Genomic DNA, 22,474 nt, shown 5'->3' with positions numbered 1-22,474 from the left:
CCTATGCCATTTACATGTAGAATTCCATATCAAGTTAATAATTTCTGACTGCTTTTTCACTGGTCAGACCTCACATGGATTCTTTTGTCTCTTTCTGAGTTCCACCTCTGAAGAATATTAATTAAAGTTTATTGAATGTTGAGTTGTTTGTTAAGACGTTAAAAAACCCAGGAGCCATTTTCATCTGACAAATGGTTGAGGGAAATGAGTGATAGTCTAAACTTGAATGACTTGGAGCTAGTTGATACTATTGTATACATTTAAGGAGCTACCGTGTGGCCAAGTTATCTTCTCTCTCTCTCTTTTAATGTTTATTTGTTTATTTTAAAAGAGAGAGCGCTCATGAGCTAGCATATGTGTGCAAGTGGGGCAGGCACAGAGAGAGAGGGAGAAAGAGAATCCCAAGCAAGCTCCATGCTCAGCATGGAGCTAGGTTGGGGGGCTCCATCTCACATTCAGGAGATCATGACCTGAGCCAAAATCAGGAGTTGGATGCTCAACCCACTGAGCCACCCGGGCACCCCACATTCTCTTTTTCTATCGCAACGTTGGTTGCGAGTTAAAGGGAAGACAACTTTGGTGTGATATTTTGGAACAGATTTCTTGTCCCAGAAAAGGTGAAAGCAGAAGCTAGGAAAAATCCCAGGCCAGTGATGTTATCAGGACACTTCTCCTCGGTTGACAGTTTATCAGTCAGTTGAGAAGGGTCTATAATTCTTTGTTTGTAATTAGTTTCATCAATGCTAGTGTGGTAGATAAAAAACTATATTTTCTCTGAAATCACGTTAAAATCAAAGGATGCTATAATTTACCTGTGCTCAGACCTACTGACCTCATTTTCAACAATTTTTTTCACCAGGAAGATAAAAATCTGCTTAGTGGATCATTTTTGGAATATAAACAGAAGCTCTGTCAGTTTCTGCATAATCTACTTGAAAAGTCTTGCAACCAACTATTTCTTATCATCACAGTGTCATCCTTTCATATACTTCTTTTATGTTTCTTCTGATATCTGCATTAAAGCTCTTCTATCGATGTATGCTTTTAGAAGTGATTGGTTAGAACACTTTTTATATTCCACAGACAGGAAGCAGCCATTGGAAATAAGCCTCTAAGATTTTGAATTGCATATGGAATATTGCTTGAAACTCAGAGAATAATTTGCAAGGGCTATTCAGTGTTTAAATATTCAAACTCACTTAACTCATTAAAATACCTTATTATATATGTAGAGTAGAGTATCAAATTCCTCATTATGTAACTTTATTTGTGCCTTCCCAGTGGGTCATTAATTTTACTAGATCATTTCTTGCACTATTAAACAACAGGACAGACACATGTGCTATCTAAGAGTACAGGTATCCACTGTTAGTTATGAACCTACATGTTCAAAGAAGTTTAGAAATGAAGAGAATATGAGGACAGGTTACAGAAACTAGAATAAATAGAAAGAACTATTTTCCAGGGTAGGATTACAACTGTTCTGTAGCTTCAGCAATGCCTAAAATAAGAATCAATTGTAGTAGCACTTTGAGAACTGTGATATGGATATGAGCAGGGCAGGTGAGGGGTGTGTGTGTGGGGGGGGTAGATCTCAATAGAGATGACAGCACATCTCAAAGCCTATGAAGTTTTACACTGAAGGAATTTATTGTTGTTTTGAAAATGTGATAGCTGTTAGGGAAAATAATGTATGGGGTCTAAACAAAGGGATAAGAATATACCAAGTGACCCCTCAAAATTCCTTTTAGCCTGATGACAATGTAGACATAGTATCTTTTAAGAGCTTTGCATTCAGATTCTTAATGAGATGAGAACAATATTATAAAATGACTAAATAAATGTCTGGGCTTAAAACTGTTTTCGAAATAGGAATCTTCTGGGGCGGACTCTCCTTTCCTGAGGGTTAGTTCCTATGTCAGAAATAGTTTCAGATAGTTTGAAAGAACATGTACTCACTGGGGTTTCTGCCTGTCCTGGATATATATGGCTATGACTGCTGAGTGCCACATAGGAGAAATGTAACTTCTGTATTCTGATGAAAGGGCCTATAACCACATAGAAAAACAAACCTTTGGTTGAAAGATGAGATATTCTACTCCTTCCAAGGCTGCACCTGGGACCAGAAATCTTGCATTTCACTAACTCTGTTTGGCCATTTGATGCCCAAGTGTCCACTTTGCTGCCGGAATTCCTAGATTTCTGTCAGACAAGAACACCCATAGGAGACATTAAGGCAAAGAGCAAGGGAGGCAGTAATGGCAAGGTAGTGTGAATTGAGCAGAAAACAAACCCTGTACCAGAATTAGAGTGAGAGCTGAAAAAGGCAGAGGGAAGCAATCGTTTCTGGGAGGTGTAGAGAGAACACTTCACCAGCTGCTGCTGGGTGTTAAGACTCACTTCTGATCTGATGTGACAGTTAGTGGCTGAAGAAGCATTAAAGAAACCATGCTCCTAGGGTAAATCTAGATCGTTAGACAATAGTATTATATCTCCTTCTTTTATTTTTGTTAATGCAATGTGGTGTAGACATTAAGAATGTTTGGATTTGTAACCACCTCTGCACTTTGAAAGATCACTATCTCTCTACTTGTGGTGTATTCTCTTGGTCTAACAGAAGCTGTAAGTCTGTTTCCCTATGAATAACGAAAAGTAATGCTTTAGCAGTCTTCAGACACCAAAGGCAAAGATGGTGGAAAACATGCACATAATTGAAACACTGAGATTTTAAATCTGAGAAATAAGAAAGATACAGGGAGCTTATGATCTTCTTTTAAAAAGTTGACAAATTTGGGGCACCTGGGTGGCTCAGTCGGTTAAGCGTCCAACTTCGGCTCAGGTCATGATCTCACCGTCTGTGGGTTCGAGCTCTGCATTGGGCTCTGTGCCGACAGCTCAGAGCCTGGAACCTGCTTCCGATTCTGTGTCTCCCTCTCTCTGTGCCCCTGCCCTTCTCGTGCCCTGACTTCTTTCTCTCTCATAAATAAATATTTTTTTTAAATAAAAAAAAAATTAAAAGTTGACAAATTTGGCATATTTTTAGCAGATATTTGAGCTGTCCTCAAGGTTGAGACACATAAAGATTAATACACCATGGTTTTTGAGTTGCCCAAGGTCTGGAGCCTGTAAACAGCCAACTGTAGTAGGAGCAAATGAAAAAGGTGGGAGGGGAGGGAAAAGGATGAATAAAGAAGTGCTGAGTTGAAAATTAGCCAAACTCAAGTTCCAGCTGAATCCTTGCAGGTAGAACCCTGTGCCCAATGGGAAGTGTGGAATAGTTATAAGTTGTTTTTGTGCTTTTGGAAGTGGGAGAGTAAACAGAACTGTTAAAATTTTCCTCTGGCATAACATGTACTGTATTAATAGTTCTAGCTGGAGAGCCAAAGAATGGTTTAAATGACCACTAAATGAAAACAACTCCTAAATGGCAGGCATTAGGAGACATGGCCTGATTTTAAGGAAATTTCAACCAAAATGAATGTTATCTGACTAATAATAAAATACTCATTATCTCCAGAGAGTTTATGTCCAAAGAACACTGTTTCCTTCTGGGAGACTAAAGTATACTCCTACTCAGAAATACTTGAATTGACCTAAATTTTGGCCCTCTTTGAGTTTTCAACTAACAATGTTCTCATCAGGAAAGTGAGGAAATGCTGATGAAAAACATTAGTTAATACTGTTCCTTCCCTCCCTCTGCCATCTGTGGGGTAAAGAACTAAAATATACCACCAAATATGTGATTGTCACATTTTCGGTATTAGTGAGTATTACTTTTTAGCTTCAAAAAAAAGTCATTTAAAAAATGTGTTCAGGGGAGCCTGGGTGGCTCAGTTAGCTGAGTGTCTGACTTCGGCTCAGGTCATGACCTCACAGCTCCTGAGTTGGAGCCCTGTGTTGGGCTCTGTGCTGACAGCTCAGAGCCTGGAGCCTGCTTTGGGTTCTGTGTCTCCTCCTCTCTCTGCCCCTCCAACACTCATTCTCTGTCTCTCAATAATAAATAAACATTAAAACAGAAAAAGAAAAAAATGTATTTATTTTCCCAGTGGATTGGCAAAATGAATGAATGAAATTTGTAGTAAATCATTTCACGTTAGATTTCTGGCTTTTATGAAGATTAGGAGAGTTTTCATCTTTTTAAGATGTTCATAACCTAGAAATCCCTGTTTAGAAATGGCCAGCTATAACGGAAGAATCAGTAATTTGGAATGTTCAGTGCACAGTATGTATAGAGTAAGGGCATTTGAATTGCCAATTTCCTGTAATCCTATGGGGATTCATTGATTCATTGAGGTAGGTGTGGGCTCACTAGATATTTAAATTCTGTTCTTTGAGCTCAGTACCTTTAGTTCTGTTTTTTAATTTTTAAAAAAAATATAAAGAGTAGTTGGGAAAATCTAGAGGAGGTCAGTTGGCTGGCTTTGCAGTTTTAAAAACTGATTTATCTGAGTTTTCCATTACTATATCAGTTCTGAATTTATTTTAGAATAAAAACCATACCCCGAAATAAATTGATAAGACATAAGCTATATATTTGAGCAAATAAGTTTTGCTACAACTCACAGTTTCTTGCAAGTGAACCATTACTTTTAATCTTTGGTGCTGTTTCCAGGCCTGTATAAATGAAAACATTTATATTTTGCTTCCCAAACCAAATTTCCTGTGTAAATGTTAGGATAGAAAATGAGTATAAGAGTGCTATGAAAGCATGCATGGGGATAGGCTTCCAAAAATCAGTATTTTTTTTTAATTTGAAAAATAGAAAACTTAAGAAAAAGATTTATCTCAATAATAGATGAGTAGTAAGTAAAAATGAACATAGAGTTTAAGAGAATAGAGGGTCCATAAAAACTCTAGAAATTAAAAGAGAAAGAAATGACTCATATTAATACATTATTTAAGGACAAACTCTCAGCCAGCCTATTATAGCACTAAGTTTTTTTTAATCACACTTCATCAGACTCTAACAACAATATGATCATGATGTCTTAGAAAACCTCCACCCAGTACTTAAATATCAATATACACTTCTATTAGAACAAGCGTCTTTTAGCTATTTTGTAAAATATGCCACTGTCTAAGGTATTTGCCATGAACCAATTACATAGGTAATTTAAAATCTGGTGAAGAGAGGAAAAAATAGAGGAAGTCCTATAAGATCAGGTCACTGACTACAAAATTAGTCAAATGGAACAAATATAAATGTATCATGGACCACAAAAATTGTATAATATGTCTATTGTTATTTGTGTAGACACAGAATTGGAAAGGGCTGATTGTAAAATTGTGGAGTTACACAATATATAAAAAACAAGAAATACCTGTTCTCCTAGGTTAAGAGATACAAATGTGATTTTAACTTGTGATGTTAAGCTTATTTACATAATTAAACTTTATGTAACATTTGTCCTTAATGGAAAATTGTTTTTGCTTTCACATGGTTTCCAAACCTTAACTAATGTTTAAAAAGAACATGCTTACTAGTTGTGAAATAGTATAAAACCCAGAGTCATATCAATTGTGTTATACAAGGATGGAAATTGCCCTACCCAAGGTATTTTTCTCTTCATTGTCTCTTGTTCTAGCTTTTCCCCTGAGCTGGAATCCTTTCTATATGTTTCTACTCACACCAGACTCTTCTCTAGCCAAATTCTCTCCCACAGGGTTGTCAGGCATCCTGTGTTCAATAAAATATCATAAGTTCTATGATCAAAGCTGTTCAGTGTTCCGTAATTAAAATATAGTTGCCCATCACTGAGCTCTTCCTCTGTTTCTAGCATTATGCTAGGTGCTTACATGTATTATCTTATTTCATCCTTCACACAGCTTCATGAAATGGGTGCTGTTATTATCCTGTTTTGCAGATGAGGTAATTGAGGCTGAGAGGTAGGTCGTGTGTCCTGGTTATCAGTAATTCTCAGATTGGCAAATTTTGTGGTCAATCCTTAGTCCTCATATTATTTTTTTTCAATTCCAGTATAGTTAACATATAGTGTTATATTAGTTTTAGGTATACAATATAGTGATTCAACAATTCCATACATCACCCAGTGCTCATCAAGACAAGTGCATTCCTTAATCTGCTTCCTCTATTTCACTCATCCCCCCACCTACTTCCCCTCTTAATGCAATCCCTATCAGAATACCAATTGCATTTTTCACAAAACTAGAACAAAGAGTCTTAAAATGTATGTGGAACTACAAATGACAACAAATAGCCAAAGCAATCTTGAAAAAGAAATGCAAAGTTGTCAGTATCACAATTTCAGACTTCAAGCTATATTACAAAGCCGTAGTAATCAAAACAGTATGATCCTGGTGCAAAAGTAGACACATAGATCAACAGATAGAATAGAAAACCCAGAAACAAACCAACAGTCATATGGTCAATGAATCTTCAACACGGGAGGAATGAATATACAATGGGAAAAAGTCTCTTCAACAAATGGTGTTGGGGAAAGCAGTCAGCTACATGCAGAAAAATGAAACTAGACCACTTTCTTACACCATACATAAAAACAATATGGATTAAAGACTTACAAGTGAAACCTAAAACCATAAAAATCCTAGAAGGGAGCCAGGCAGTAATGTTTCTGACATTGGCCATAGCAACATTTTTCTAGATGTGTGTCCCAAAGCAAGGGAAATAGAAGCAAAAATAAACTATTAGGACTACATCAAAATAAAAGATTTCTGCACAGTGAAGGAAACAATCAACAAAACTAAGCCTCCTGAATGGGAGAAGATTTTATAAATGACATATCCGATAAAGGGTTAGTATCCAAAGTCCTCGTATTATTTGAATACTAGTTGAACACTCCCTCTTTTCTGAAATCCTTTATTTTCTGGAACATCGTGGTTTTCTTATCTCGTTGTGGTTGAATTTCCTCCTGAATTTTTGACTGGCTTTCCCTCTGGTCTCCCATAACTGTAAGTTTTTGAGTGCTTTAGAGTTTAATCTTCAGTGTCTTCTCTATCCATACTCACTCTCCATATCTACACTCATCTGTACTCACAGATTCCTTATTTTATACCTATGAAATGGCTTTCAGGAGAATTAGTCATGTGTATGGATTTATTAAGAAAAACAACTGGAAATGATCTCATATTTTTCATTTAAAATCTATTTTTATGTGCTTAGATACCATCTGCTAAAAAAAGTTCAATCTTTAGGGGTGCCTGGGTGGCTCAGTTGGTTGAGCGTCCGACTTTGGCTCAGGTCATGATCTCGCGGTCCATAGGTTCGAGCCCCACGTCGGGCTCTGTGCTGACAACTCAGAGCCTGGAGCCTGCTTCAGATTCTGTGTCTCCCTCTCTCTCTACCCCTTCCCCACTCATGCTCTGTCTCTCTGTCTCTCAAAAATGAATAAACGTTAAAAAAATAAAAAAAAAAAAGAAAGTTCAATCTTTAAGAGATAGTAGCCTGTGACATTGTGTCTGATCTATTGTGGTTGTCAGAGGTCAGGGAAGTGATCAAGGTGAGGACAGACACTTCCTTCTGATGTTATTCTTGTAAATGTAGGTTTGTCGGGCTTGGGATTTTTTTTAAGTTTATTTATTTATTTTGAGAGAGAGAGAGAGAGAGAGAGAGAGAGCGCGCATGCACAAGCAGGGGAGGGGCAGAGAGAGAATCCCAAGAAGGCCCTGCAGTTTTGGTGCAAAGCCCCACACAGGGCTCCACGTGCTGTGAGATCATGACCTAAGCTGAAATCGAGTCAGAAGCTTAACTGACTGAGCCACCCACGTGCCCTGTCATGCTTAGGATTTTTCTTTTTAATGTTCCAGTGATGGCAAAAAGCTGGAGAGTACCTTAAACTATGTGAGAGATGTTAGAATTTTGGGGAAGGCCTAAGGCCATTCCTGGCATCAGCAGAAAGCTTTTTTAGTAACAATTCAGTTTTAGCTGAAATAAACTTAAAAAGCTGGACCTCAGACTAGGACTAGAACTAGTAACTTTGGAATTTCTACGTCAAGTAGGTGATAACATAAGATCCAGAAAGACTGTCAAGCCTTTTTTTCAAGGGAGAGATGAAACTAATAAAGAAAAGAGGACTAATAAGGATCAATATGTTAAAGAGCTCAAAATAATGGACATATTCTTAATAAGCCAAGAAAAATACAACGTATATTACTGCTACATAGAGGAAAACTACAATTATATAATTGCAAGAAAAGATTGACAAGAAAGATTTAAAAATCTATTACTTTATTGTATATTGTATGTAAAATGCTTTTAAATTATTTATATCTATAATTATTTTAAAATGTTAAAATAATGATTATTATTATAATTGTTTACACTTATTTTAGCTCCGTAGATGTAAAATCTTAATTGCGTGCCATTTGCTGTGATAAGCACTGGAGACACGTTAAGAAAATGAAATACAGTATCTAAGCTCAAGAGACTTTCTGTCTAATGGATTAGCTACAGGAAAACAATTTCAGTATGAGAACTCAAGGGAAGAGTGCTATTAGTTGGAGACTACAGGGGTTTGGGGGACAATTTATTATAATCTATCAAAAATTAGGATTGAGATCAGAAAAGGATATTTAGATGTCCAGATTGAAGTATATCAGTTTAAACAAGTAGAATTAGTCAGATGTACAGTGATGTTTAGCGTGATCCAGCCAGAGGAGCATCTGGTGTAGACATAACTGTATCAGGATCCTGGATAGGTTTATAATGTCTGTAGCACAGAGTAATATTATGAGGATGGAAGAGCGAAGAGGACCAGATCAGGAAAAGTGTGTCATTACCAAGTTTCTTAGCTCAGGCTTGCAAGTAGTTCAGTTCACTTCTTTAATCAGTCTGTTCCAGATAAAGAATGTGACTTCTTCAATATCACCTTCTTAGGTTCCCTGCCACACTGTGCTCTCTCAGTGCTCAGGGCTCAGTCTTTATGTTACTTGATCTCTCCTTTACCTGGTTCAGCCATCAGACAATTGCATGACTATGGACCCCTCTCTCCCTGGCTAATTTCATAAAGATTACCTCTATGTTCTTGGGGACTCCACCCATAATCACTTATCTTTCAAACTTTTAGTCATTTCTTCCTTTCTTTGGATTTTGCTAAGAGGTACTGTTCCTTGTTTTGTTTTGTTTTCTGTACTTCCACTCCTTTGACCATAGACCCTGGTGCCCCATTAAGCCCACAGTTAAAACATTAGCACGTGAAACAAGCTAGTTCCCATATTCACCTCACCCTCCTAAAAAAAATACCACATTTTATTCTTCTAGTACAGAAAAGAATGAAGACAAACAAAATCAGTTGTATTCCATATTAAAAAAAAAAAAAGACTGGTCCTTCCTTAAACTAGTCTATGTTTAAAGGAATTTGTACTTTCTACAGAGGAAAAATTGAGGGCATTTTAGAGTTTCCAGTAGGAAACTAACAATAAAATTCCTATTTTTAAATACAAAATATCTAGATGTTAAATACAAAACACCTAGAAAAGGCAAGTTTATAGAGATAGACAACAGGTAAGTGGTTGCCTAGAGTGGTGGTTATCTAGAGTGGTGGGTAGGAGCAGAGGTGAACTGCAAACAAGCTAGAGGGAAATTTTTGGATGATAAAAAAGTTCTACACCTGGATGGTGGCCCAACCCTTTAAATTTATTAAATTCATTGAATTGCACACTTACAATGGTGAAAACATCAATTATACCTCCATAAATATCCATTTTGGAAAATCAGCCTAATTTTAGAGCAGATTATCAATTCAAACAGAAGCAGGAAAACAGTTAGAAAATGGAAGTACTAATATCAGAGAGAGCTGACCGCCTGTGTGACTGGAAGACTAATATTAAAGAGGACTTTATGAGGTGGTATTTGTAAGACAGGTGGTTGATGAAGTGTAGGGAATAAGAAAGTCACAGTATGAGGAAAATACCCGGGTTCCTGGCATAAGCATCAACATAGATGGTGGTTAAACTTACTAAATCAGGAGCTCAAGACCTAGATAGAATGGTGGTTTTGCAAGGGCAAGGGCAAGGGAGGAGTTTGGTTTAAAGTATGCTCAGTTTGAAATGTTAGTGAGATGTCTGAGCTGAGATGGCCAGTATGAAGTTAACAATGATCTACAGTTTAGGAAAGAATTCCAAGCTGAATTTGGTGATCCAAGTGTCGACAAATGCAAATGGTAAATAAAGTTCTGTGACAAGATGAGATGAAGCTGGAGAGTGTGTAGCTCATGAGGAAAAAAAAAAATGAAAAAAAGGTGTACTTCTATGAGGAAGTCCAAAATATAAGGAACAAAAAAAGTACATATAAAGCCTAAAAATAACCAACTGGAGAGCTTTATTAACTAAGTGATTACAGTGAATCAGTCACAATTCTAAGCTTTTTACGTGTATAGACTCATTTAATCCTCATGAAAATCCAATGAAGTTAGTTTCAAAATTATTATCTCAATTCTACAGGTGATTAAGGCTCATCAACTTTGGGTAACTTTCCAAGACCAAAAGTCTGGATTATTGGCCTTCAATAGAAGTAATGAGCAATATTTTAAGAGACTTAGTCAGTCTTGGAGAGTATTTGTGATTTTAGAATCAAAATTCAAGTTATGACTAAGTGATGCTTATTTTTTTCCTAGAAAAATTGTGGAAATCATTAAGATACAGAATTTAAATGGACTTTAAAATTCCATGAAACTATACATTGTCAAAAGAAAATGTCCTCAAACACAGAATCTTCTAGTTAGGGACCCATATTAAGGGAGGCTCCTTCTGGAACATGGCCAGTTGTCACTGTGTGAGTAAGAGAAGGTACACAACCGTGAACTCAAAATAATGCACCAAGAGATCTCTATGTGTAGCTCTATCCACTGCACTGATTACTGTATTAAGTCTATTTGGGGGTGAGAAAGTGTAATCTTTCCTTATCCCTCAAAGTAGAAAGAAACTGGGTAACAGTGAACAACAAAAGGACAGCTATACTGTCTTAAAAAAATTAATCACATTAATCCTCCTTCTGATTTCTTATTTTTGCGAAGGCCACCAGCATCTACTGATTCCCCCTCTTCCCATTTATTAGTCGTGAAATCGTCTGGATTCTACTTCTTTAACATTTTTGAATATATACCTCTCTACTTCAGGTCTTCATCATTTCTGGATTATGGAAACCATCTTCTAACTAGTCTTTTTATGTCTGGTCACATTATATTCAAATTTATTATCCACACTCTGATATATTTATCATTATAAAAGAAAAATCTTACCGTGTGACTCTCTTGCTAAAAATTCCTTGTGGCTTTCCTTTTAATTTTTTACCATCTGTCCCTTATTTGTTTCTTCAGCCTACTTCTCTCTCTACCATGCCTCACATTTTTACCTCAGCCACACTGAATTTTCAGTTTGCAAAGGACTTTATTCTCTCCTGAGTTCCCAGTCTTCCCAAATGGAATTGTGTTATTTTTATTTGTTTTTAACAACCATTTATGGGGGACTTAATAAATTCTAAAGAACAAAATAATTCTAATTAAATCCCTTCAGTGTTCATATGAATGTTATTATCATTCCCAATTTATAGACAAGGAAACTGAGGCTCAGAGAATAATTGCCCATAGTAAGAGAGCTATCAATAAGTGTTAGAGCTAGAATTCTAAGCTATCCTTTATCCTTCATCTAAATTGCTCTCTGTTGTTACATGTTGTAAGGAAATTTCCTTGGTGCTCTTCCTCTTGTCCTCTAGTTCACAAGTCTGTGTTTGGTGTTCCTAATTTGGGTTTCCATAATAGGCCTAATGAACTGTTATCAGAGTCTTTACCATAAAGTGTTATAATGGCTCTCTTAGTTACCTGTCTTACTAATTAGATACTGTGCTTCTTTAAATATATATTTGTGCTTGCTTCCCTGGTATTTTATTAAAGTTCCTGGTTCAGAGCAATCACTCAATAAATATTTGTGGAAAGGAGGAATGAAGAAAAGAAGGAAGGAAGGAAGAAACTTTATTTTACTCTCAAGGCAGTCAGGGAGATTAAGCTACTACAGGGAGAAGCCTTAAATTAGAGAAGCTCTCTGAGCTTTCATTGTTATACAAAACTGGCTTGGATCTAAGTGGCTAACACAATGTGGATTTTTATAAACTACTGTTCACTAAAGACTAAAAGAGATTTCTTTAAAATTTTATGCAGAGTTAGAACAACTACTAGTTCACATAAATTTGAAGGGATTTAAGAGAACAAGAATGAAGTTGGTTCCTTCTTATATCCATCAAGTCTAACTTTCTTAGTAAATTACTTGGGAGTACATGTGTGTGTACACCCATGTGTGCCTCTCTCTGTATATGAGTATGGAAGTGTGGGTATGTGCAATGCTGTTTTTTCCAGCATCCTTTTAGATGTCAAGTTTTTTAATGTCCAAATAAAATCAAATAAGCCCTCAATTTCATATAATTTTTGACATTCCGGTGCCCTCCTCCTTTAGTTTCAAAAATTTATGTGGGAGATTTATATATATTCAACTTTGGTTTTTTTGTTCTCTTGCTCTTCACTCTCTTTCTTCCAAATTTTATTTTTTTATTTTATATTTTTGACATACAAAAAGTGATACATAATTAACGTATATAACCTGATGAGTTTAGTAATCAGTATACACCCAAAACCATCAACAGAGTCTACGCCATAAACCTGTCCATCAGCTCCAAAAGTTTCCTGCCATCCTCTTTATTATTGCTCTTCACTCTCACTTCATGTTTATCTTTCATCTCAGTTCTGGTGTTCCAACTGCATGAGATTGCTCTGCTCTTTAATGCCCCAAACTATGAATTCAATTTATTTTCTTTGATTTTTCAAGGAACCACTAACAGGGCACTTGTGGGTAAAAATGAACTTGCTGAAGATCTGGTAATAATAACTAGGAACAGAAAGTGAAAGTTCTAAACCCTACTGATTAATCCTTGACCCTGAATCCTCTTCAGGCTTTTATCTCACAAAATTAGTGCCATTCCTTCCAGGATCATCTCATATTGGTTGTTTGCTTTTTAACAGTAACAACATTATAATATTAACAATTATTATTATTTCCAAGTAATCTGCCAAAGTATCCCAGGAATGGGATATAATATTATAATAATAATTATTAATAGTAATAATAGTAATAATAATGCTCTCAGAAATGTTCATCTCCTAATTTAGTTATGAAATCTTAAACTTGGAGAGCTTGACTTGCCTTAAGATGAGACCCACTTATAACTCTTCTAAATCTGTATTTATTTTCTTATTTAACTCCTTAATCCATGAGGAATTTACTTTGTATGTTGTATGAAAAAACTTTTTTAAAACAAATGGTTGAAACATTTTCCCAGTTCCATACATTTACTAAATTATTCTTTACCCATCTGTTCGGAAAGAAGTTTCTCAATATTTTATTCTATTTCTTTGATTTATCTGGCCGTTTTTTAAATCAGTAGCTCACAAGTAGTATTGTCTAATTTCGTTTTAATATTGGTATAATTTTTTTCTTCTTATCACTGATCAGGTAGGTTCTCAGCTCCTCATTCTTTCAAATGAACCTTTAAGTTATTTCATTAATTTCTGTAAAAACAGCTAGTGGGGCTTTAGATTGAAATTTTATTAAACTTAAATATTAATTTAAAAGAATATGAATTTTTATTTTACCATCTTGGCCAATTGTTTGATATTCCATTTAGTTAAATCTTGTAATTCAAGTCCTGAATATCTTTATAACATTTTTTTAAAATATGGAACGCTTCACGAATCTGCGTGTCCTCCTTGCACAGTGGCCGTGCTAATCTTCTCTGTATCATTCCAATTTTAGTATGTGTGCAGCCAAAGCGAGCACTATCATTATAACAAATTTTGACATACTTCTGACATTTCTTCAGATTGCCATTTCTTCATATTAGACCCCTTCCTTCAGAGTTAGGAACACTCCGTTCTGTGGTACTCTCTCCAGTGTAGAATTTTTGTATTTTCATTTGAGTAAAACCAGAGATTATGGCTTTTAACATGGTGACCCTCTGCTTTTAGTCAAGTCTGTCATTCAGCAGATACTTCTTGATTATTATATTTTAGGTACTGTTTTAGATGCTGCATATTCATCAATAACAAAACATCTTGGTAAATGCCTTGATACTCTATTTAATGTTACATTCTAGTAGGAGTAAATAATATAGTAGTTCTTGATAAGTGCTATGTAAAAAAGAATAGACCAAGGTAAGTAAGATTTATAGTGCAAAGTGAGTAGAATAATTTTAAATAAGCTGGCCATGGTGTGCCTTATGGAAAAGACAACACGTGTCCAAAGACTTGAATAGTTAAGATGAGCTTTGCAGACAGAGAGTGGGGTAAATGCTCCAGGCAGAAGAAAGAGATAGTATAAACCCTGTGGCGGGGATGTGCCTAATGTACTCAAGAATCACCTGGAAGGCCAGGATGGCTGCAATATGGTGAGCTAAGGAGACAAAAGGGGGTGGAATCAGAGAGGGAATGCAGGACGCAAATTGTATAGGTCTTTGCAGGTCATTGTAGTAATTTTGGCTTAAATTTTTATGAAACAAGACGTGATTGGAGGATTGGGTCGGGGAATGACAATCACGTGTTAAAGGGCTCATTCTGACTTCTGTGCTGCTGTTAGTAGGGGAACAAGGATGGAAACAGGGAAATCAATTAGGGGGACATTACTATACATGATGCTTCCTTGGGTCAGCAGGACAGCAATGGGAATAACAAAAAATGGTTAGCTTTAGATATATTTTGAGTGAAAGTAAAAGGTATTTCTTTCTAGGTTGCATTTTTCCCCCTCTTACTTTTTTTTTTTAAGTTTTTTAAAAGTGTTTATTTATTTTTGAGAGAGGGAGAGACAGAGACACAGAATCTGAAGCAGGCTCCAGGCTCCAAGCCCTCAGCACAGAGCCCGATGTGGGGCTGAAACTCACAAGCTGTGAGGTCATGACCTGAGCCGAAGTCGATCCTTAACCGACTGAGCCACTGAGACACCCCATTTCCCCTCCTCCTTTTAATAAAGAATCTTCATTTTATAAGTCTCTGCTGGTGACCTTTTAAATTTAGCTTATTCCTACTTGGGTTCTCTTATTAACAGAGTTTTCTCTTGGACTTTATACAGGTGCAATTCTCTTTTGAAAATATTGAGCTGTGGTGGAAAAAAAAAATACTGTATGGAAATCAAGAGAATGTGATTCCTGTCCTGGCTCTGTTACTAGCTTGCCATGTGATCTGAGATAATCCAGGCATTCCTGACTACACAGTGAGGTTAGAACAAATGATCACTACTATTCCTTTGAGCTTAAATATTCTACCCATCTATGATTCTGTATCTGTACATTGGTCAGGAAAGAGTTAAAAGTAACTGAAAAATCTTCATTTGAGTTCCTCGAAATATCAGCAGATTGTTTTGCCATAGCTGAAGAATTTTTAAGAGAAGAACTAGGAAGTTTCCAAAAATAAGCTTATAGTATTTTGAGGGGATGGTAGTCTTTCTGCTGACATTGCTGGCAAGTTTCTCTCTTTGAGAGCGGAGGGGCCCTCGTCTGTAATGCTTGACTTAATGGGGCCTGCTTTGTCTTTGTAATCCTGCATTTTGTGGGAACTTGGTTCCTACTTTGTCTTCTTACCATCTATAAGAGGATTTTCCTAAGAAATGTCTTTTTAGAATTACCCTTCCTTATTTTAGTCCCACACTTTCAAAACCTGATTTATTGTGGTGGTGTCACTGTTTTATATATGCACAAGGCAGTATTTCCATTCACCTTTCTATCTGTTTCAGCCTAACATTTCCCTGTAGTTGATGCTGTTCTTAAGATTCCTTTGCAGGGCTACCAGGGTCCATCCCATGTTGCCTCCCCTGGGTCATATTCTTCATGTGTACCTTGTGTCTGTTCTCTCTTAGATCACATAATACGTCTGATTCTGTGCCTAGGTGCAGCCTGCTCCTGTCCAAAGCTAGCTCAATCTGCTTTGAAACATAGAACAATATTGTTTTCCTCATCTCAAGGGCATTGTATTTATGACTCTATTTGACATTGAGAGACCAGAATTAAGATATTAAGAGACTATGAAATGAAAGGCAGAAATAGCTTGTTCTTGCAAATGGAAAGAAATTCACCCCCACTTTGCTAAAAGCACAAGATCTTTCTAATCAAACATTTGACATCATGACCAGGCTGGGGAAAAAGTGTACCTGTTCAGTTATAATTGGTTCTGCTCACAGAAGTGGATTTCTCATTGTCTGTGCAGCTACAGGAAATATGGTTAATAAAAGCACATGTCAGCCTGACTGAAGCTGTTCTATAAAACCCTGCCAGACCACTCTGCAAAACTGTTACTTCCCATTATGAAAACTAAATCTCAAATCATAGTCAAAAGGTAATCAGTCTTCAAGAAAGTAGTCTATAGAAGCAAGCAGTAATTCAGATTTGATTGGCAATGTAAGTTTTTCAGGGAATAGTTCAAAATGGGAAGCATTTTGAGAGACGCAGAAACACAATCCAAAATGATGATTCTCAGAATTTTCTAACATTGGGTTATTGATAAATATATACATTTTTTTTAAGTTATGCTTTCCTGAGAACCATGATAATCGTACACCATGGTTTTGTGTACTTCATCTCATTTAACTCTTGTAACACAACCTTGGGATATAGGTATCGTTGTCCCCATCGTATAGCTGAAGCAAATTGCCCAGAGTTCCTAGATGTACGGCAAGTGCCATGTGGACCTTTCTGCTGCCAGCCAAGCAAGCTCCGGCCCTCCTTATAGTCCCATGATGCGTTCTGGAAAGGTGGTGTATGAATATCTCCAGCAACTTTTCTGCTCTACTGCTCCTTGCTTGATATCCATGTTTATTGTTTCCATCATTGACAAAACAGAGCAATAACACCTTCACCATAGGGTGGTTGTAAAGACAAAATACAAAGAAATGACACACATCCTAAAAAAAAAAAAAAAGCCCTATCAAAAGGGAATTAATATGACCTCGCCTAAAAAGCTCAATTTTGTATATAAATTCCATGATTTAAAATAAAATCTTCTCCTCTAAGTGAAAGTCATTGTGATTAGGTACATCAGTAACATATAGAAGCAAGCACATTTTTCTTTTCATACAAAAATGATGTTGCTGACACATTGCTGGAGAGACAGGTGTTGTATGCCCTTTTCCTAGTTGGATCTGCACGAATTCTGTAGTTCTGTGTGCTAACCAGGCAAACAAAGCCTGTGTTATGCCAATATACCTATATCATATATAGATATCACTACCAAATTTTTTTTCTGAAATTTATAAAATTAGCGTGACCCTACTTCTGTTCTTTCTCTGAAATAGGGCAAAACTAAATCTCTAGATATTTCTCATTTCACTGAGGAGAATTTTCCAGTTTGGACCAAGTAATCAGGTGGTCTTGACTATAATTTCCTTGGAATTTCTTAGCATTTCATTTTTTTTTTCTTTTGCTACTTTGCTCATATTAATATTGATGTACATAGCTTATCTCCTCTGTTAGACCTGGGATAGTCTGTACTCCAAATACTATGTCTTGAATGAGTGTATGACTGCTCTCAAAAGATGCTTAATAAGTCTCTGTCTGGGGTTGAACAAGAGAACACATTTTCATGACACTTAAAAAATCTCCCAGGAGAAACCATTTGGATTATATACAGAATGTATCTAGCTTTAATGGAAAGCTAAGTAACCCTAGGACTTATTTCTAGTCTATATGCCAATCATACTCGATTTATCAAACCATCCACCAAGTAGGTGGAATATGTAGATATAGCAATACAAAACAAAAGAAACAAAAAGCAACTGTTACTCAAGATGAGCAGACCATGAAGGTTATTATAGGCCATTCAAAAGGATTCTGATTTTTTTTCTGAGATAGGGAGTTATCAAAAGGGGAGAGCAGAGATGTGGCATGGTATGATTTATGCTTTAAAAGAATCACTATGGCTGTGAGGGGGTCCAACTATTTAACATAGGCCATGCTTAGGATGTGAAGCTTTGTTTCTAAAGGGTACTCTAGATATTAGGGCCATTTTGTTTCATTTCGAAATGTATTTGAACATATCTTTGCTATATCAAAGTAAATAAAGTCAGTTTTATTTTTCTAATGTTTTGCCATATTCTGGGCAAGTAGGCAGAAGGTAATGAGGATTTAAGTAAAGTAACCTGGTCTGACCAGAATTTATAAGATATATAAATTTATTACCTATTCAGTGATGAAAAGGGACAATATCTGAAGCATGGTTATTTTTGTTGTGTCTTCTCAAGAAAAGATTTAGGAAGAAAAACATTTTTAAAAATCACTTACTTTCAAATAAGAACTACAATCTGAAAATATATTATAGTTCCATGTTACTGCCAGTAAATGATTACTCTAAAAGTTCAGGTAGTTTAGACTAAGACAATAATTATGAATGTCATTGATTTCTTTAATCAAAATGTCAATAATCGTCATTTTACTTTTTTCCCATTTACATTAGTCTACCCAACTTTTCATTGTTCAATAGTAGAAAGCTGTGGAATAAATCAGTAGAGGTCACTAGACTATTTAGCTTCACTCTCTATATCTTGATTGTTGGAAGGCAATTCTCTGAATGCTTTCATATTCCCTCATGGTCTAAACTTTCTGAGGAATGACCACTGTCAAATTTGGTTAGAGAAAGATTGAATAGCAAACATGTCCTGGAAGATAGAGATAGTATATTACTTCAGAGAGATTCAGAGACTTCTCTCTCCTGTAGTATTTGCTTATATCCCAGAATAAAAGCCTTTCCCTCTCCAGACGGTAGGGTGGGAGAATGTGCCAGCCAAGCTCTGGGTGTCGTGGTTTTGTGAGTCTGTGGTACAACCCCTCTGTTTGTGCAAAATCCTAATTTCCCCCCAAATAATTAGACAATTATATTAATACCATTTTTCAGGATGCTTTTAGTAGTGAGGCCATTTATAGCCTCATCAGTGCTAAGATGATCTGTGATAACAAAAACTTTGTGTTTCCTGTCAGGATATCTATCTATCTATCTATCTATCTATCTATCTATCTATTTATCTATCTATCATTTTTCATCTATCTTCTATCATCTATCTATCTGACACTGTGGCAGGCTAACTTCTTGTGTTATAAGTATTGTCTCAGACCCTTAAATTTCAGACTCAACACTGATGTCTTCTCTTTATGAGACTCATGCCACATTGATATTTGTACTGATGAAGAATGAGACTCATTTTATGTTAGTTGTCAAGATATTCTGTGTGTCATTTTTTCTTTATGATACATTCAAAACATAACAGAAATAGTGTGTGTGTAAATATGGAGTTCTTCACACACACATATTTGCAGGACTGTTGAGATGGATGCATAAAAGCATTTCCTTGGCTGTGGTGATAGGTTTGAATTTCACTGAAACATGCTGTGAAGGATGATGTCATGCAAAGAACATGGTGACATGAGTGCAGCAGAGAGTCATGTTGGCTTACGCCATGGATTGGTGACTTGTGAGGCTTTTTATCTGCATGAGTAGATAAGCAAGGTTTTTGTCTTCTGGCTAAAGGAAGAAGGTGTGGTATGTGGGGTGTGCATGTGTGTGTGTGTGTGCAAGGGTGCTGGAGAGACTTGGAGATAAATAAAGCAAGAAAGTTGCGGGGGAGGGGGTTAGAATATGGAGACTTAACCTGATATCTTATGTTTTGATTGCCACAACTAGCGTCACAGCTTTGGGATGATGCAATGTTAAATAATTGCTGCTGATTGTTTTCAATAAATGGCTAATGATAGGACTGCTTCCAGAGTGGGTGGAGTCAGCTCCAAAAGGAGCTTTTCCAGGGAGCTGCCAGATTAGTGTAACAGCGACAATAGTCTGTGTGTGAATGAAGCTTTTTAAAAAATTGTTTTATTGTGATAGGAACATTTAACAAGAGATCTACTGTCTTAACAAATGAAGTGTATAATACTGTATTATTGCAAATAGGTGCAATGTTATATAGCAAATCTCTAGAACTTATTCATCTTCCTTAACTGAAACTTTATGTCTATTGATTAATAATTCCATTTTCCCCTCCTTCCAGCCTCTGGCAACCACCATTCCACTCTTTGAGTCTATAAATTTGACTACTTTAGATACTGCCTATAAGGAGAATCATGCGGTATTTGTCTTTTGGTGACTGGTTTATTTCATTTAGTATCATGTACTCAAGATTCATCTATGTTTTTGCATATTGCAGAATTTCCTTCTCTTTTAAGGCTGAATTGTATGTGTGCATATACCACATTTTCTTTACTCATCCCTCTGCTAATGGATATTTAGCTTGTTTTCACATCTTGACTATTGTGAATAGTGTTGCGGTGGATATGAGAATGCATATATCTCTTTGAGATCCTGATTTCAATTCTTTGGGATAACTATCTAGACTTTGGATTGCTAGATCATATACTGGTTGTGTTTTTAATTGTCTGAGGAATTTCTATCCTGTTTCCTAAGGAGCTCCAAACCCAGTGTGCCCCTCTGGGTGGTTGCAAGTCTGCTGGGTTTAGAGACTACTACAGAGCTGGGGGGAGGGGAATAGGACGAAAGCAAGGCAGGATGCCACAAAATTCACCGTTCTCATCAAAACTGAGTCATTTTTTGAATAAAAGCTTCTCGGATTGTTGAAAATATTTAGTTAATTCTGGAGTTCTAAAAAAGTTGATTCTAATGATTTTTGCCAGTGTTTATTGGTTTTATGGATGAGTGGCATTTTGGAGGTCCTTAGTCCACCATTCCTAACTGTTGATCTTGGGCAAATTATTTAACCTCCTTTTTTCTCAGTTTTTACATTTGTAATACAGGGATAATAACATGCCTCAGAAAGTTGTTGCAAGTTTATTTAGGAAAATCACTGAGAATAGTACCTGGCACATAACAAACACCCAATAAACACCTGCCATTAAGATCAAGTATATTTATTTAAAATATATTAGTTCTGGAGCACCTGGGTGGCTCAGTTGGTTAAGCATCCAACTCTTGATTTTTGCTCAGGTCACGATCTCATGGTTCTTGAGATCAAGCCCTATGTCAGGCTCTGCACTGACAACACAGAGCCTGCTTGGGATCCTCTCTCCCACTCTCTCTGCCCCTCCCCCACTTATTCTGTCTCTGTCTCTCTCAAAATAAATTAATAAGTTAAAAAAATTTTTAAATAAAATAATAACAAACCTACCCTTTATTATTTTTTTTAATTTTGGTTTTATATTCATAGCATAAGTCGCACTTTTTTTTATTGGTTTATTTGGGTAGGTAGATTTATAGGTTCTATTCCACAAAGCTTCAGACTACAGCAGTTGAATATTCCCCGGAGCATTTTGAAACAGTAACTGATGGCCGGCCGTTGCAGACATTATGGTTATAAGCAGGCTGAAAACCATACTCAAACAGGGTAATTTTGCCTTTTGTTACCTCAGAAATACAAGCCTGATTATGTATGTTCTTTTGCCAAGATGGTATATAAAACAGCACTTTTTGAGAGGGTTGCCTAGGGATCAAATATAAAATTTACAATATTTTATGAAATACCTAGAACTCTCAAAGTCATTGATGTTTTTATAAAGTGTTTTAAATTTTGATGATAAACAAAGATGCTTCCTTAAGACATTCTCTACTGAGGGAGAATGGATATTAGGACTCCTTCAGTGCCTTAAATGTCAGCGAACTCCAGCCGGTCTGAGAAAGCACGTGGCAATTCCATGAATAAGTTTAATGTATAATCAAAATGGTCAGTTCAGAATATTTAACAATAGTAATTAATTATGAAAATTTTTTAGTTATTTGCCCTCTATTCTATAGATATATTAAGCATAATATTCATATAATGACCCACTTCATTATAAATACTCTTTGAGGCTATATTTATTAGTATCCTAAAGGCTCTGAGTTTTGAGTAAGCAAGAAAAAAATGCCTCCATTGGCTCAAGAGTTGTTCTTCATCTCTAACTGAACTATTTTAATTACTACATTTAAAAAAATGTTTATTTATTTTTGAGAGAGAGAGAGCACATGCACACTAGGGGGGAGGGGAAGCGAGAGGGGGTACAGAGGATCTGAAGTGGGCTTAGCACTGACACCAAAGAGCCTGACACGGGGCTCAAACTCAAGAACCGTGAGATCATGACCTGAGCCAAAGTTGGACTTTTAACCAACTGAGCCACCAGGCGTCCCTGATTATTACATTTTTTAAAAATCATTTCATGTAGTAGAGATTACACCAAATCAGATCTAAAGGAAGGAAGTATACTTCATATAGAACTTTCTGACTTTAAGATGTATCATTCTGAAAAAATAACTTGTAATATATATGTATTGACCTATACATTTAATCCAATTCCAATAAAAATTCAGCTGACTTCATAAAAATAGAAAGTCACAGCAAAGACTTTTCAAAAATAGGATACAACAAGAATGAACCATTTTTAAAAAATTAAATTGAATGTCATCGGATTTAAAAACTTATTCACTTTTTAAGATATTCT

General features: G+C 36.1%; 1 protein-coding gene and 1 non-coding gene across 2 annotated transcripts in view; one reads left to right on the top strand and one right to left on the bottom strand.

Moving 5' to 3' along the window:
* THEMIS (thymocyte selection associated) overlaps positions 1-22,474 on the top strand; it is a 190,538-nt gene that overhangs the window by 103,894 nt on the left and 64,170 nt on the right. The gene's annotated exons all lie outside the window — the stretch shown is intronic.
* LOC122220785 lies at positions 13,694-13,800 on the bottom strand. The gene has a single exon (XR_006202969.1). It is a non-coding gene; the product is annotated as a U6 spliceosomal RNA (small nuclear RNA).

This window comes from Panthera leo, chromosome B2 (assembly GCF_018350215.1).
Source record: "Panthera leo isolate Ple1 chromosome B2, P.leo_Ple1_pat1.1, whole genome shotgun sequence".
Lineage (NCBI taxonomy): Eukaryota > Metazoa > Chordata > Mammalia > Carnivora > Felidae > Panthera > Panthera leo.
This window is presented reverse-complemented; position numbering and strand designations above follow the sequence as displayed.